This window comes from Cyphomyrmex costatus, unplaced genomic scaffold (genome assembly GCF_001594065.2).
Source record: "Cyphomyrmex costatus isolate MS0001 unplaced genomic scaffold, Ccosl1.0 scaffold18, whole genome shotgun sequence".
Lineage (NCBI taxonomy): Eukaryota > Metazoa > Arthropoda > Insecta > Hymenoptera > Formicidae > Cyphomyrmex > Cyphomyrmex costatus.
In genome coordinates, this window is record NW_017275824.1 from 1,186,788 (window position 1) to 1,205,444 (window position 18,657).

At 35.8% G+C, this 18,657-nt stretch overlaps 1 protein-coding gene across 1 annotated transcript in view; it reads left to right on the forward strand.

Annotated features, from left to right (window-relative positions):
- Positions 1 to 337: 337 nt before the first annotated feature.
- LOC108772104 (flocculation protein FLO11) overlaps positions 338 to 18,657 on the forward strand; it is a 37,422-nt gene continuing 19,102 nt past the window's right edge. The window contains exon 1 of the mRNA XM_018537559.1: positions 338 to 372. The gene's annotated coding sequence lies outside the window, so the exon portion shown is untranslated. The remainder of the gene's footprint in view (positions 373 to 18,657) is intronic.

Here is an 18,657-nt window from a genome sequence, read left to right on the forward strand (position 1 = left end):
AGCCCACCTGGTTGCTCGACCGGCCGGCACTTCGCTTAGTTCTCCACTGCGCTCTGTGTGAAGCGGAGCTTTCGAGATATCTTCTCGTTCTCCCTCTTGCTTGCCGCGATCTGCGCGGGATCGACTCTTCGATTAGGATCCCGTGCGAGTGTCAATCACATTCGCCAAGAAGTCGTGAAAAGACAAGACATCCTGATCTAGCTTTTGAAAAGAGCTGTGAAAAGAGTCAGACGAAAGGGTTGAAAGAAAAGTCAACAATGTGCGAGAAGAAACTACTGCGAGTGCTCTAGGACGAGAGGACCTGAACTAACCAAGTGATACCGGACATCCTCGAGAAGGACTCCTCAGGGAAAGAGATTCAGGATAATCACGGTAAGTGTTTCCGTTATTGCATTATCGTTGTCAAATTTTTAAATGATTTAAGAAACAATTGGAATTAAATCTTTTAACTTTTTTATTTCGACGATTTCTGTCTCTACGAACAACTCTGGGAACGGAAGAATTAATTAAATAACTCTTGTTGTGCATTGACGAACATTTTTGTCGATAATCGGATTTTTTAAGACATATTTTTGTATTACAACAGTCACATCACAATGTATATACTCGTAATATAATTTTTTTAAGCGAATTTTTTCTGCGAAAATGTTACACAAAAATGATTTACGCAGAAAACGTTTTGATATGTTCTCTTTTATTTTTATTTTACTATTACGTTTTCGTGATTGAGTGAATCCTTTGCGAAAATATTTCTTTTCACGAAAGATGATTTCACAATAGGCGAATGGATACGTTCTTGGAATTCTCTTGAAAATTAGAGAACAAAGCTGAAGTAGACTGTATTACAAGTACAAAGTGGTCAAAGCAAGCTACGAAGCGCAGTCAGCGCTCGTAAACTCGCATGATGCTCTCTGTGTAGTAAGGGATGATAGGAGAAAATTAAGGAAACCTCTCTACACACTATTCTGTAGCTTTGCCAAGACTACATGCCTTTAATTTAGATGCACAGCCGTATTCCTCTGAGCTTGAAGCTTAACGTTAAAGATATTAGACATTTATTCTCGGTGGATCTTTTGGTGAAATTTGAAATATATTAGAATAATTTGAATAATAATAGAATTATTTGGGTTATTCGTATCTTAGCACGACATACTTATGGATCTCTAATAGAATAAGTCATACTAGAACAAACAATTCTGTCGTCTATTTTCTGTCTTACCTGTCAATTTGCAAGAAGCTCCTTACTTTTAATATCAATAACTTTTAATATCGATAAAATTAAAAACTTTAATTACGCTAAACTGACCAAGAAAGTTGCGAAAAGGACATTCGTGTATTAGATGTAGGGCACTTTCTAATCAACGTTGAAATACGAAACGTACGATGCTTAATCGTAAAGGTTATATTCGTTTTAATAGGGAATCAATACACTCTCTCAACTAAGGTTTTCGCGAAGATTTAAGGATCCCTCTGGTATATAGGTCACGTCGTTTTCGCAAACTTTTATATATCTTATTTGGAGAAACGCGTCCTCTGGGTGACGCTATACGTTACTCTTGTCTTCTGCTCCGCGCAGGGTCGTTCGATCCATTTCTTAATCCGGATTTTGCGCTATTTATAGACTATTAGCCGGCAGAATCGATTCGTATTCGTTGTTGGATGAGGAGAAACTTTGACAGTTTGCTCTTCGATGGATATTCGATGTCATCTTATTAAGCGGAGAGACAGATATTACCACGCGTGGTCATCAAGGATCGCGAGTCGTTGTATGTATATATATATACATGTGTGTGTGTATGTACATATATGTGTGTAAACGTATGTATGTGCGGCAAATCGTCGTGTTACCGTCGTTCTTAATGAGCTTGAAGACCGTTCAATTCGTTTCACGCGTGACTCGACGGCTTTTCCTTGACTTTGTCGATTTTCGAGCGCGCGAGCTTCCTGGATGAAGCATCGTCTCGTTGGGAAAGCGCTTGGAAAATTCGGCTAAGTCAATATTATCACGTAGTTTTATATTTTCCATTCCGTCATTTTCCATTATTTTATCCATATGAAAAATATTTCACAAAAGTTTCAGCAGAATGTATTCAACTTTAGGTGTTAAATATAAATCTGTAGCGCGAAAGAGAATTAAACGAATCTAAATAGTAATAAATAGAGTTAAATTACAATGAATTTTCACAATATTAGAAGTCGCAGTTTTAAAAATCGATATCTACACATATTTTTAAAAGATGTAAAACGTGTAAAATAAAAATTTTAATACAAGAGATACGATCCGCGTGTTATATATTTGATGATAAATCTGTAATCGATGAAGCGATTTGCCGTTAATCGTTCTTGCTAGGAATATATTTTATGTATGACATTCGGCTGGTAAGACAGTAGGACTACTGTATGTAGACGCAGGAATGGAAAACGATGTAACTAGTTATGGAATTCTAGTCATCCTGCATTCAGACCGAAACATCACCCACGTTGCATTTCTAGATTTGCGGTTCCACTCGCCCGTGCATCCTTAATCGGTTCGGTTTGCGGGTCTATTGATTCCTGGCGTTAACTGGATCTCGAATTCAGAACGCGAAATCGTCGCTTGATTGGCATTAATCACGGCTGCGAATGCATTTGCGTTGACTATAACAGTCCCTGTCACTCGTTCGTACGCAGATATAGTTCGCAATATCTATGGTACGATTTTCTTAAAATTGCTATAGAATTCTCGTCAGCACAAAACTTGATGAAAGTCTAGCCTTACTTAACGTTAACTAAAGTTTGCGGTAGAAAGTTCAAGTTATCAAATTATTCAGAATATGAAAGATTAGATCCCAAACTGCAGGAGTAAAACGATATATTAAATATGAACATCGAGATATTCATTGAGCTCGATAAAATTTTACAAAGTACAGAAGATCGAACTTTCGATTAAATAAATTGAATCAAAGAGATAAACAAGAGTGAAGATTACATTAATTATAAAAAGAGAAAAAATAAAAGTATTTAATTATACATATAAGCTACTTTGAGAACAAATCGTGCAGGTATAATTGACAGAAGGATAATTGAAAAGAAACATTTAAAAAATTTCTTAGATCTCCCTTAGATCTTGTATACATAGTAATTTACATCAAATTTTATGACATTTAAATTATTTAATTTTATCGATATCATTTGAGATCAAATGTAACATTAATAGTAATTAAAATTTTGAAGAAAATGAATTAAAACGAATTTTGTGAAACGTTGTTTCATTAAAATCAGGTCTAAAGGGATTAAGGATATATCATTTCTGGTGAAACAAAGAAGAATATACCGTACACACCATGAAATACATGCATACGATGTCTAAAAGATACTCGCGAGGAACCCTGTATTAAAGGATACTGTTCCACCGCTAGTTTACACTCAGTTTAAGACTGCCTTTGCATATCTACGTTGCAGTAATGTTAGAAACTTTGCGCTCAAGTTCTTCGTCCGTAAATGTCGCCCAATCTCGGCGACGCGTCTCGACTCCGCAAATACTTGTGTGCAAAGCAGCTTTTGCGCTTGTTTCCTCCGCATATACTGTGCACTGTTAAGAACAATCACGTTGCTAAACTGCTCGCACGTCGCTAAACTTGGAAGATCATACGCGCGACAGAACAGAGTGCGGTGCAGAAACCGCTTAGAGAACTAGGTCGAGCATCCCTTTTTTTTACCACTGCCGCAGTTGCGACGTCGCTGCCACCCTTGTATCCAATCTGCTAGTTTCTCGTGAGCTTGAAATTGCATCTGTTTCATCGGCATTCAGGAAGAGTGCCAAAGTTCGGTCTCGTTCCGATCGCCTCACGGAAATCGAAATTCTCCTGCTCTTGAGCTTTTCTTCCACTATGTGGAAGATATGCAGTCGATCACACGGAATATCAAAAGATCCGGACTCTCTCCGTTGTGAGAATTTCCAGGATTTTACGATGTATGGTTGATCGACATTTATACGGATATTCTTGTGAGACGTTAACAATCCGCACATTTTTCAATGTTGCTCTTCATAAAACCACCAATAATACTACACCACCATAGGAGAACGAAATAATTGAAAATAGTGAAATGAATTGTTTAAAATAAATTCTTTTTCTTCTTCTTTTCGTCAGCCATTCGCAGTTCACTCCTGGACGAAGACCTCCTCCATACGCTTCCATGTCTCTCTATCCTGTGCTGTCTGCATCCATAGACTCCCGCCTGACGGACGATTTAAAATAAATTACGCATATAGATTTTTGTATGAGTTATAAATAATTAGCACTAAAAGTTTACCGCTGCAGAAAATTGATTTCGAGTTCCTCAAAATTTCATACTAACAGGGCGATTCAATAGAAAGGAACGTGTTATATTTCACAGAAGAGCCAGCGCATGCGCATGCAAAAATTTATCGAGAGATAGAATCAGACATGCTCTCGATTTTTAACGGAATTATAATACGAGATTCGCTTAATTGCAAGCGAGATTAATTAAATATCCACGCAGTTTCGCTAGAGGCGACGAAATACGAACTACATATGAAACTACACATATATTTGCCTGCTTCATTAAACTACTCTCTGCTATTTAAACGAAAAAGCAGAGCGGCAACAATCTGATAATAGCATTGTAATGTCGCTATCGTCAAATATTCCATAAGCGTTCTCGAAAATCTCACACATATATACGAGTATACCTCTGCGTTTATTCGGTTGCCGAATTAGTTTAACTTTCGTCACTTTTTTCCTCAAAGAGGAGAATTGTTTCACACGGTGCATATTGCGCGTTTTATTAGTCGGCTGTCTGGCGAATTTGAAATGTGCTCGCTCAGCGCCTCAGTGCAGCTAGCTTGTGAATTTTAATTAAAAACCATGCGGCGTGATAAGATGATAGAATGTAGCTCGCACATCGTAAAAATAAGAAAGCTACGATATTATTATTGATAATGCTACATTCCTACAGTCACGAACTTAATTACGTTTGATAAACTACGTGCACAATTGTCACTTTTTGCTATATTACGTTATAAAGAAAATAGAACTGCATCTGGAACGCAAGATTTTTGTGTTTAATTGCCATTTATATTTATGTATATCGTTATATACGACTATACAATTTTTTAAATACTTTTATACTTTATGTTTATCCTATTCTATATACGTTAAAATCCTCGCATTGTGTAATTAATATCACTGAAAGCACGATTATTTTTTGCTAAAATGTTTAAAAAATCTAAATAGATATAAATCTCTCTCTCTGAAAATAATTTTATTGAACTGCTAAATAATATAGGGAACTTATGTATAACGAATAATGCTGTAAAAACTTTAACATTTTAACAGTCAGTTTGAGCATTTTACATAATTATTTTGATAATCCAACAACAATTATTTTTATCGTAGATCTAGTTAAATTTTCAAATACTTTAGCAAAATCATTTGTTTCATGTTTTGGTACAATATATAGAACATTGAGATCCTGATTATGTGTTATCGCAATTTTGAACTGTATCTTCTTCACATTACCAAGGGCTATTAAGAGTTATCAAAATATATCCGAACTTATTGCTACATAAGTGCACGTAACGTATTCCTATACGAATACACATTTAACATATTCGCGATATTACGTGTACATATGAGTACCATCAAAGGCTGTTCAGTTTAATGTACGATGTCCCATAAGGTGCATATATCTCCCTTTATAACCAGGAAGCAGACACAGTCCCTTTACACCCGGCGGTATTCATAAATCCAACAAAGAGGAGGAAAGAGGAGATGGAGGAGGTGAATGCTTGACTCGTCGTTGCCCTCGTGTCTCTTTACTCGCGCCGCCAACTTGTCACATCGTCACATTTATTATCGTTCTCTGGTTGGTGATATCGGCTGTATGAAGTTGGCCCTCCACTACTAAAATTCTAAAAATAACCATTACCATTCGTTTGGTGGTCGTTCGGTGGTGTTTAGTAGTCCATTCCGGACGTTTGGTAGTCAATAGAAATAACGGAAAATGTGAAAAAAAGAATGCTTGTGAAGTTAGCCCACCCCCCCCCTCCCTCTTCTAAAACTCAGCTTTCCCGATTGTGTGTGCAATAATAACTGCAAGCATTCGTTTGATGATCGCTCACTGACGGTGATGTTTGGTAATCAACAACTTAACACAGCCGGTGATAACTCGAGGGCGTGCGATGATCACGGCGCTGTCGTCACTTACCGTGACGAGCAAGCAGCGAATCCCGCAGAGGTGATACAAGCGAAGATTGTAAAGTATGAAACACGATGCATCGCGTGTCGCAATTCGTGGCGTTATCGGAGATCTCTTAGCGCTGATATAAGCTCCGATATGAAAGTATCGGGCAACCTCACCGTCGCGTCGTCGGGAGAAGTTCGTGAGTTGCAAGATTACGCGATATATCGGGTTAAGGGTTTCGGAGCGAATAATCACGCTGTTGCGTCTCGGTTGGTTTGCGTTGATTGCACCTTCACGTTTTCGATCGTTTTTCCGCGTTCGTGTATCGCTTGCCATTAGCTTGTTTATTCTGGCCTGCTGTTTTTGCATCCCGCTTAATCAGTCATAAGAATTTTTTAACATAAAGAATCACAGGATGTGTTTTGGTGGACTTGTCAGCGATGAAAAGTAGCTAACGCCGTTACTTTTGTCATTACTTTTTATAGGAACGATTTGATATGACGTTACCATTTTTTTATGACAATAAGTATAAGTAATTAATCGTTAAGGATAGAAGAGTTATTTGTGAAAAGTAACACGTCATTATTACGTGTTGTTTATTAAAAAAAAGTAACGAGCAAAAATAACGTGTCGATGCATTACAAAGTTTTAAAGAGTAACGAGTTCGTTTTTTTTTTTCAATAACGAACAAACTTTTCCAACCTATTACAAGTAACGAGTGACTTTTTCAATCCTATGTTACCGTTACAGTTATGAAAAATTTGCAACATTTTCATTACCAATTGTTATTATAACAAAGTAACGATATATATAAAAGTATATAACAAAGTAACGATATTATATAAAGGTAACGTGTTATTTGATCCATTCCATGGGAATTATATTTATGAAATGAATTATTTTAAAAGCTGAAACAATATAACTACTTTTATTTTTTTCTCATTTATTTTTACAATAATTACAATTAAAAATTCAATATAATCGAAATTATATCATATTGCATCGTGTACGCTTCATCAGCAAGCAGTCAACTACGAATAATATTCTGCTCTCTTGGTTTTAATTTCGCCATTAGGATATTGCCATTCAATTTGGAGCCCGCTTTTGTCGTTTAAGCTCCTTAGACGTAAATGTAAACTCGATCTATTATTCTTACAGGTTTTTTTTTTCATTTTGAGCACGAACTTATCATACTCGCTGTCATTTGCAACTATTATATTTTCTACAATTCTACTTTGTGAACATTTAATTGCCTGTTAATAGTTGATTTTAATAAATTAGGATTACGTCCGCTCTAAATTAACAGATCAATAGTGTTATATAGATTTTTCCAACAATAGCCGCATTGAGTTTCTTCTACAATTAATTATTCTACGATGGATATTACTTTCATTGTTAACAAAATGAGTTTTCCGACTAGGTATTTGAAGATGAACAATGAATAAGAGAACGATCTTATTATTCAGGCGAGTCAGAATTTAGTCCGCGGGTATTCTTGCTTTAGTCGAAGACGTAACTCTGGCAAACCGATCGGATTGGTAAACCGAAGCAGAGAAATTTATAGGAAACGGAGCCAATTATTTCGCCGTATTTACACTCGCAGGCAAACATGAATGCGGATTTCAATCGCGATTGATTGGCACCCGTAAAATACCGCAACCAGTATTTTGTCATGGGCAAAATATGGTTTTATACGAATGAAATTTCATTCCTGAATGGCGGTCAATTTATTTTCCTATTATTTTGCGGTGGCTGTGGAAACTCGTGATTTTACCGCCGTTATTACTTAGAGACAGTTTCGTCTTCGTGAAGAATTCCAAACGCGATGAAACTCTTCACCCGTACTAAAGCTTCTCGAGACTTTACGGATGGTGCGCGGGACTAGAGAGCGAAGCTCAATTTTTCATTTAACCAAGCGGTGCCGCATATCCTATCTCCTTTTCCTTCAGTTTTTCTCCTCGCAAACACCGCTTGCACGAACATAATTTCACGAGAACTCGCGTGAATTGTTCGCCCACCACGAGTTTTCCGAGTTCCCTTTTAACGAGACTGGATTTTTCACGGGCACGTTCACCGCGAGCGAAGCCGCTATCGAAAGACAATGGTGCGCTGAGAATAGTCAGCTTGTTGAAGAATGTGAACGTTATTGTTATTCGCTTGGGCTACAAATGGAAACTGCGTGATTCTACAATTTTTCATCTTGAAGATGCATATTTGTACGAGGGTTATATGATATATTTTATCATCTTTTGTTTTATAATATTAATTTGATAATATCAAATTATATCCAATTCGAGTTATTTTTAATTATATCTATTGATCAACGTTGCTCTCTTACCTATATTATATCATTAATTTCATTAAAACAATAGAGTTAATAAACAGTTTAACTCAAGAACATGTACTGACTTATTTTATTATTTAAATGTTAAAATTAACCACAGAAATAAATTGATTTACATTTTGACACAGAGATGGAGATAAAAAATAACAAAATGTTCATTAATTTAAGAGGTTGGGTTAATTGCTCCTTCGATATCTAATAGTGTAAGATAGCGATAAATGAATTCGTAAAAAGATTATGTTTTTATCATTATGTCAAATTTAATAAATACGAGTACATACATTTTAAGATTTTTTGCGGAGAAAGTATAATATTACGATACGTAAAGTTAATATTGTGTCATGCAAGAAATTTATAATTTTTAGAAGGGTAAATTATATTTTTCAGAAGATATATATAATTATAAGCAGTAATAAAAAAGATAGAGTCCATTTTGTCATTAATGTTAGAAAATATTAGAGAATATTGGCCATTCGACTCATCTTAATGATCTCGGCTTTTTTAATATCACGGAATACATATCATATATTAAATGGAAAATTATGACCAAGTTCGACGGGCGCACTAAAAATTTCATCCAGCACGAGTTAGAGTGACCTATTTCACAGCGACACGAAATGTCGGATTAGGGTAAAAAGTGTCTTACTGCCAAGAGATAACCGCAGGGCGTGCAGGACAAAACAAGTTTAACTCTCGAGTATAGTTGAATTCGAGTGATGTAAGTGCGCTACCCGACGCTAGCACAATAAAACTGCCATTATATTTTATTATTTACGAGTACGCAACTCCAACTCTCTTTTCCATTTTTTAATGTCATTGGTTAACCGGTGTTGTAAACGGCCACTGCTGCAAATTTTTCTAGGTATTTTACAATCTCTAAGTATCAGGGGTACATTTGACCGTGTCATGGTGGAGGATTAAGTAGAACGGCAAATTGTAAAGAATTTATAAAGAGTGCAAATATTTTTTTTAAAGTCATACAGTGACATGAACCAACTAGTGTAGTTAATTTTTCATCTATGTTTTTAGCATGTGCTTTTGGTGCGCATAAATTTTATTATAATTTAAGTGAGTCACACATTTTAAATAAAAAATTTCAATTAAAAAAGAATGGATGATGGATATTTTATATTTCAGATGGCTTCTTTTATCGCAAGATAAAATTATAAGATAAAAAATTTCTACAACAAACACTTTCGTATTTTAACTATTCATTAGAAATTCTGCAAATCGTGTTCTATAGATTAAAAATTTTTGAGGGATTACTGAAATTCTTTGCACAGTATCGATTTGAAAATTCGTAATGGCACGTTGTTGAGAGGAATACGTTATCCTCATTTCATTCGCTATTTGTCAATCCAATTAGTGTGCCCAACAGACGAACATATAGTTCTAGTCGTTACCAGGGATGATATCAGCCTTCCTAAAGATCTTTCGAGAGTAGCAGTATAACGGGTCAAGAAACCGTCAGGAGTGCAAATTGATTTTCGGAACGAAGTGAGCTGGGTCAACAAAAATGAGAGGATACGTTGTCTCTCGCGTTATTTATAGATCTCGGAATTTCTCCCTGGAAAAACTTCTGAATATACGAATCAGAGACAAATTTGATATTTTTATTATAATTTTATTTAGTGACGTTAATTGAAAAATCGATAAATGGAATATCAAAGATATTTTTTTTTTAATTGTTAATTTTATCTTCTTGAATATCTGGATCTTGTTCTTAAAAATTCGTTATATCGAATACAGTTCGAATGGTATATATTTGCTATAACGAAATTTGATTACGTTTCCGAGCGTTGTTGATACAACGAAATTTCAGTACTATAAACTCAATTTGCAGTTTCGATGGAGTTTGTTGAAACTGCATTCATATTCTATACTTTTATACATTTCGACTCAGCTTCGCGGTTTCAAATCGCATGAAATGGAAAATTATACATTCACATATATCGCATACTTTTCTTACTGTAGTTTCGTCTTTTATGTTTATTATAAATTATTGATACTTAATTTTAATTGATAGGGTCATTGTGTGCCGCGCCTGTAACTAGATAGAGAAAACTTTACTGCAATTTTGATGCACAGAGGCGAAACAATTTTTAGATGATTAGATGGTGATGCTTACGACAATCAAGTTTTCCCTAACACTTCAATTTTCGATTAACATGCCTCCTCAATTTTCGCGACGGGACAGTATGTAACAACATAGAAGACGTGCGGTAACGTGGCTTCTTCATTATGGGCACTATCGATCCTACACTCGTTAAGATGACATTAGATTACGTTAAGTACTCCGGTACTTAATTATTTCGCGAACTTCCCATCATATTACGAGCAGAAGGGAGCTCTGCAATATTTGCTATTACTCATCCTCCGACAACATCCCCGAGCTATATATAGCAAAAGTGGATGTAATGCGTCTTACTAACGTGGTGGATAGTTAACAGAGGAATTGGGACGTTAATGAATTAAGGATTATATTGCACGTGCAGGTGTTTAAAATGTGAATATTGCAGTTTTTCTATATTAAATTTCTGGAATACCAATTTGAATAATAATACGTTTTAAATATCATTGTTTGAAATTCATTGATCCAGAAAATGCATATCATGTATGTATCTGTATAAAATATAAAAAAATAAATATGTCCTACATTTTATGATATATTTTTTATTTTAATGTATAATCTTTTAACGTAATATTCTCTGTGTTGTAATTTGAGCATTTATTTTTATTAATTTCTGTTTCAAAAACGTTTGATAATATTTATATGTATAGGGTGACTTATTGTCGATCAATTTCAAATGTGCATTTACGCAATGCGTTTTAAGCTGTATGATTATCTGTTACGAAAAGTAAGTAGATAATAGATCCTATAACAGTCTGGATGTCGCGGATGATACGTGAAAGTACCTAGATATCACACACACATATATATTTTTCTTCTTCTGAAATATTATCTTAACAAAATTCGAAGTTTGCATTAGTGTCTCTTTAGTTAAAATTTATTTAAATTTTGTTTAAATTGATATATATATCTTTTTCACTTATTATATTTATGTTGTTTATTAAATTGATACAAAAGAGAAGAAAGCACTATTCCGAGATTTTTTAAATATGCATTTAATTTATAGAAAACGGACAAGAAATATTTCAACGTATTCTCTACAATTGATTCACCTAATAAAAAAAAAGCAGTTAATATTTTCCGAATCCATAATTTTCACGTATTCATTGGAAAATCGTCATTTTTATGTGTTTGTTTTCACGAGCAATGTTTGATATCGCGTGTAAATATTCGTAACTTTATGCAACTGAAATATACATACACATCCGCACTGGCATGCGAAACGAACTGTATTAATGTTCTTGTCCACGGATGGGCGCGCATAATGATGCGATTTGTGCAAGTCGAAACAATAAGCCCGATTGTACACTAAAGTAACACGCGAAAATTAACGAAGATAGGTGTTATGCATATTTGAAATTTAAATTTCCATACTGAGACTCAGACAAACATTACAGACAATAATTCACATTGGCACGTGTTGCGATCTATAACGCTCTGTCATACTGAATTAATACATCAAAAACTTTTATTGATAAAAGGGCTTGTAGAGGAATAATTTTAATGCTTTATACACGTATAGATGATCGATTTACGATTGACTAGCAACTGTCAATTATACAAAAACGCAGTAATTGTTAATGACGCATTTCAACGGAAGTATTGATTTATTCACATTACTGATATCAAGATATTAAATAACGATTGTGATATTTATTGAGTTATATAAACTTTAAAGCTTGACAAATTTGAGAAAGTTTGAAATACCTAACTAAACTAATATCATCAAATTTGTTGCGCAACAACAGATTCTGATGACAGATGTTTATTTTTTATTTGATTGTAAAAAAAAAAGTAACGTATTATGATAGTATTACGAGAGATGTCTAATAAAAATAGAAATACATATATTTTCTTTAAAAAATGGGGACGTATGCCATTTTATGTTACCATTACATGTTAACATGACATTTATAGCAGTTTTATAGTGCTCACTATTTTCTTTTCAACGATATACCGGCGCGAAGAAATAAATTAGGAATAAATGTCTATAACATTCATAAATTTTATTTTCGCTAATTAGAGGGAAATATACTACGTAATATAATTAATTATCAACGGTAATTAATAACGATCCTATATACCGTCGCTTTCGCAACATGTAAAGCAAAAGTCAATAATTAAAACGCAATTCACTATTTATATATCATTATGTAGATTACATGTTCAATTTACATTTTCATATGATTTTCGTATAACTTTCAATGCATTGCCGCATTTTTGGAGCGTTATTAATTCCGCCTTTATAGAAATAGCAGTGTTTGATAACGAAATTCTAGCTAAAAAGTATGAAACCGCGTATTGCAATTAGAACTGCGCGAAGAAATAACTTAATTAGTGATCCGCGGACGAACCGTTGAAATTTGCCTGTGGTATAAAACGGAATCGGAGACGGAATTAGCGCGTGGAATTTATTTCAATGCGTCGCATCGATGCCGCTCACGGGAGCCCACATAACTTTCGTCATTCCTTCAATCAGACGGCGGACCACCTAGAAAAGAACCGGAGAAATCCTCGTCGCTGGAAGGAGCGAGAACATGTAAATCTTGACCCCTATTCAGAACACGATTCTGACAGAAGCACAGGAAATCCTCGCAAACTGTATGATTTGTTATTTGATGATTTTGAAATAATGATCAAAATATTTTTTTTATGTCACCGCCTTATTAACGGTGATTATGCTGCGAAGATAAATGCACGATTTACAGGGATCTTTATTACAAATGGTCTACACGGTATATCTTCTAATTTCTGCAAGTAAACGTGCAATTTATGTTACGGCGAGTCTTAAACACGATTAGCTGGAAGCATTTTATTACTAGTCGACAACGGAACAATTTCTTTCTCTCTCATTTGCCGATTTGCTGCATCGTACACTTTCGCGATTCATTTCACAGAGTGTTGTTGAAAGCGATGAGAATTCATCGGCTTCTCTTTCTTTTTTAATCTCGTTAGGCTTCCGCCGATGAAATTGCGTTAAAATCTCGTACTCGTAAATAGTGCTTACATGGCTGATCTCTCACGTAACGTTTTTTTTCCCTGCGCGTTTTCCGCGTCCGTATTTTTGAGGATTAAATTTACTTCCACACATGCCGTTCGGACGAATCCGTTTAAAATTGGCCAATATACTAGAATATTTAACAAACGATTCAGTCACTATGTTTTACTGAAATAACAAAAATGTATCCATTTGTAACTTTCTGTTTATATATTTTTCTATTTTTAGTATTTGCAATCAATTTTTTCAATTTTCCATTACTTGTGTGTCGAATTTATATACTCGTATGATTGATATAAAATATTTTGGATGAATGCTCACAGCGTGAGCACAATTTTATATTTTTAGATAATTTCTTGCAGTGTATTATTTTTACATTAATTCTATCGCGAGTTTCTTTAGCTACAATAATAACACAAAACGATAAATAATTTTACTCTAAAACGTTTGAAATCCGATAAATTTGATTGCACATGTTGAAATATCAATACGCTTCAAAGAAAGTCTAGTTAAATCCAATTATTCGTCTACAAACTAAATATATTGGATGGGGGGGGGGGGGGGGGGGGGGTTTTATTGCTAAAACAATTATTATGTTATATAAATTAGTATTCATTCAGCTTCGCTGGTTTATAATTGGTTAATTTCGAATGCATATTGTTTGCTATTGTATTTGCTATGCCTTGTATTTCCATTTGTATAATACTTTCATCGTGAAATGCAATTATAAAAGTGTATATGCACTTTTTATATTTACAGATCTTCATTATTTCAATTTGAAATCTATATGCTCACTGAAAAAATCTGTTTATTTGAAAACAATTATTTTAAAAAATATGAAATATATATATACATACAGGGTAGAGCAGCACACGTATAGAATATGTGTATGTGATGCAAATGCATCTTAAAATATCTTAAAAAAGTACATACATTACACAACATGTCTCTCAAAACTATACAGGACTTTGTATACAATAATTTTTTATAAAACAATTTAGAAGAGTTATGTAGTAAAGTTTGATTGCCTCATTCGTAGGTATGTGTGTACATAACATATTCTAAGTTTTTCGTTTTGAAGAAAACATACGCGCACGCGCGATCATTACATAAATGTTCCTTGATTTTGCATCGTGCTCTTTTTTACATCGCCCAATCATGACTACATCGACTTCGGCGCCGGCGAGCCAAAGAATTGATTCGGCTTTCAAAGCTGGTCGTAAGTCTCATCTCGATGTCTCGCCCGCCGGTGCATGGTCTCAGCTCGTCGAGGACCGACAACTTTTTCTCGCTTTTGCAGACTTTTGTTGCTCGCGCCGCGCCGGCCCCTGCGTGAAAGATTTCGTGGGACTATAGATCGGTACGGTTTCGCATGAGTTCGCGTATCCCGTAAGCCGAGGCCCCGGCACGATGAAAATTTCATCGCACGCGAAGAGAAGAAAGGCGAGGTGGGCCCGGGCCCAGCGGCCTGCATACGTGATACGCCTTCGTAGTTAATATAGGCCGGTTGCATTTCGCGACGATGCGTGGCTTCCTCGTGACGAATTTTTTGCGTTCGGTCGCCGAGGGACCATTTTGACACGTATGGAAAGAAATGATTTATATAAAATAAGTACATATGGATGGATAAGTGTGTAGAATTAATTATAGCCAGCCAGATCGAAAGCCGAAATTTAGAAACTTGTGTATTATTTAACTTTGTATATTTTTTATTGTATAAAATATATTTATATATAAAATATATACTTATATAAGCCCTTTAGTTGACAAGTGCCTTATAAGATAAGCCTTATACCACTTGGCAACCAAGGGGCTAATATATAAAATATTTTAACTTTGCGTATTTTTATGTTACATTATATTATCTAACTCGTTAAATTTTTTATGTAATTTAATCGAATTACTAAATTGCGCATTCACAGCGAGAGATATATGAAAGTAGATTTTCAATTTAATAAAATTTGAATAAAATTGCATACTCTTCTATTTTTACTCATTGTTAACACTTCTCCAAAATCTTTTTATCATTAAGACTGAAAAATGGAAGGTCTTTAAATTACTGCAGACTAAGCGCTAAAAAATGATTCGTTTGAATAATATCAGCGGACTTTTTGAATGATAATCGCGCATTGAATGAGAGGAAATTCTTTGAAAAGAAGCTTAACCAGCAGATGAATAAATCTGAAATGCTTTTTCGCATTTTTTTTATACTGCGAGAAAAATTAGTAACGGGTAAGTAGTTTTAATTGTTCTATGGCGTCTCGATTAATTAACAGCTCGATCGCTCGCATTTCTCTTAAAGAAAACATATCGCGAAAAATTAGCGATAAAAGCTTGAGAGGGCCGGGAGGTCCGACGTTACTTTACACGGTAAGCGGGTCACACGGTCGGGCGTTAAGCGCGGCTGGTGGAATGTGGCGAGAGAATTAAAGGCGAATCCTGTTATATCCTCCCGCAAGTAAATGGCCACTTTTCGCCCGTAAGTAGTCTCACGATTATCCGCGGAGTCATTAAATTTGCAGCGGGCCGGGAGGGCCAAGGTGGTGTGAGGAGTGGAAACTACTCTCCACTGTGGATTCAATATTAGAGCCGCGCGCTACGAAATAAAAGTAAACGGGGGAATAGAGAGAGTGTAAATGGGAAACGAGGTAAAAAATACTGGGCCGATCGTATTAACCGCAAAACATTCAGAAGGTAAAAAGGGAAGAACACGCTACAAATGATCTGAATTAGGTTTGCTTTTAGTTTTGTAATTGTTCCAATTGCGACAAAAGTTATTAAATATACGTCACAATGAAAATTGAAATATTTTAATAAAAAATATTTTGTGAATAATTTTCATGTATGAATGCACGTTATATAAAAGGATACATTTGTATATTTAACGAGAGAACGATGTGCTCAACAAATGATGCTGTACCATTACACGGGGCAGAGTATAATATTAAAGGCTCTGTCAGAAATGCAAATATTTGGATACTATAAAAAAATAGCGGCATAGTCATGACTGATGACTGATATTCACTACCCTCGATTGCTTTTGTAACATTACTACGTGGTATATATAGCGTTACAACAATATTTTACCAATGCATTAACATATAGAGAACCTTATCAGTTTTTTCGTGTAAAAACGCAGTTAAGGTTTTGAATTTTGATTAAAAAAATCGTACGAGTTTCGTTATCAGATTGTGACATAAAACATCACGGATATTTTAGACGTCGAGAGAACGATAATCTCGTGAGATGCGCAAATTGAGGTGCCCCCACGGGTTTTATTAATATGCGAGATAATCTTGAAATTGCATCTCGCGCAATCGGGCGCTCTCAATCTCGATCGAGCTCCTAAATCTCCCGCGGGAAAGACCCCCGGTATCAATTCGCTATAGGCTAGATTATTCGTCAGTGCCGTCGGGAACACAGAACAGGCCGAGAATCGATACGTAAAGGAAAACCACTTTCATTTCATTCACAAGCGGGAATTTCGTCAGCCGGAAATTCGTGGCGTGCTTCGCCGGCCGCGATCGACTCGCATTAATTCTCATCGACGTAGATTTGATCGTCGTCGTGTACACGGCCGAAGTTTGACGCGCGCGCGACCGCTCGCACATATACTGACGGTGAGTTCCGTGTACGTGACACGCACCTTTGACGCTGTGTGGTCCACCATGAGAGAGGGATAAAGTGAAACCGTGGGGCCACGCTGTCTCGGGGCCCGCCTCAATCCCAGAGTCGTTTACACGCGAAACTTATATCCATCCAGTTTCAAATTCGGTCCCGGCACGTTCGCCAAGGGGAATAGGACTCATAAATTCTAACCGTAACTTGTTATCGCAATCTGCTTCAACTTCTCGATCACAAATCACTCGGCCAATGAATTTGGAACCGCGCGCAAATTACACGAGAAATTTATTCCTTATAGCGTTTGTTCGCGAGATTGTAAATAAATCTCGAAATAAATCCAAGGAGGACAAGAAAGTCAAAATAATGTCGTATTGATTGTGACAAAAAAAAACCTCGGTCAATAATCGACCAATATGACATCAAATTGACATTATTTTGACTTTCTTGTTATCCTTGTGGGAAATGGGAAATATTGCGGTTTCAGCTTTATCTGATTATAAGACAAGGTTTAACGAAACTATTATTCACAAATAGAACGATATAAAATACTATAATGGTACCGCAAAATCTATGTCAAGCGATAACACTGCAGTGATAAAAAAATGAACTCCGTCGAAGCTCTCTCATCTCGAGTGTGAAAGCAGATAGCATCGCCGCACACACATGGTTCTCATGGTTCTCATAGTTTCCGCCGACTTGACTCCTCAGCACATTATTTTCCAACCCCGCGAGGGAGCTATTATGTAAAACGCCTCGCATATACGGGCACCATAAAGCCGAGTGGCCTTAATTCAGAAACGTCCTGCATAATTAAAGCTCTTCCCACTGGTTTCGCCCGGTGCATTAAGCCGACCCGGTGGCGGTGCGGCTCCCCCGCGGCTTGACTTTCCTTCCCGAACCGATTCGATCGTAAATCATTCTTCCTCCGCGGGGATTTTCGTCGGAAACCATCACTTACGTCCGTTCGACTTTCGGAGAATCGAACGGAAACGCGCCGCACCGGAGCCTGTCGAGAAAAACCGCGGTGCATTCGCACCTCTCTCTTTCTTCTCTCCTTCCTTCTTTATCGCGAGTTCAGTATTTACTGACATAATTAACGTACGAATTTATCACGGAAGTGGCCATGAGATGTCGAATTTCAATACGTAATTTATATCTATGGTATATATTGAAAATTGCGAGAACAGCTTAAGAGACTTAATTTTTCGTGTTTAAATACTAATTATCGAGCTCATTATCACAAAATGTGACAGATTTGTGCCATTACTTTCCCGCCGTGTTGCATATGTTATCCGTGATTCGCCTTAAATTTAATTCCGTTACATTTTCTCTTTCTATCTTTCTGTTTGTACATCAAATAATCATTTTATGTGT